This window comes from Sinocyclocheilus grahami, unplaced genomic scaffold (assembly GCF_001515645.1).
Source record: "Sinocyclocheilus grahami isolate Dianchi unplaced genomic scaffold, SAMN03320097.WGS_v1.1 scaffold6465.1, whole genome shotgun sequence".
NCBI classification, from domain to species: domain Eukaryota; kingdom Metazoa; phylum Chordata; class Actinopteri; order Cypriniformes; family Cyprinidae; genus Sinocyclocheilus; species Sinocyclocheilus grahami.
Window position 1 is genome coordinate 4,922 of NW_015510868.1, and position 201 is coordinate 5,122.

Below are 201 nucleotides of genomic sequence, written 5' to 3' on the forward strand. Positions count from 1 at the left end.
GAAGCAGGATTGAGTCAGCCTGACTTAGCAAACAGGCAGTCGCTGCTGGAGAACACGACGCATCTTGCTCGACGAGCCTGGCTGCTGCCATGGAAAGCATATTCTCTCCTTTTCAGACCTACTTAGAGCACACACAGGGCCTCCTAACCTTTGTTAAAACCATTGCTGGCAGCGGTGGGATTTGAACCCACGCCTCCAAAG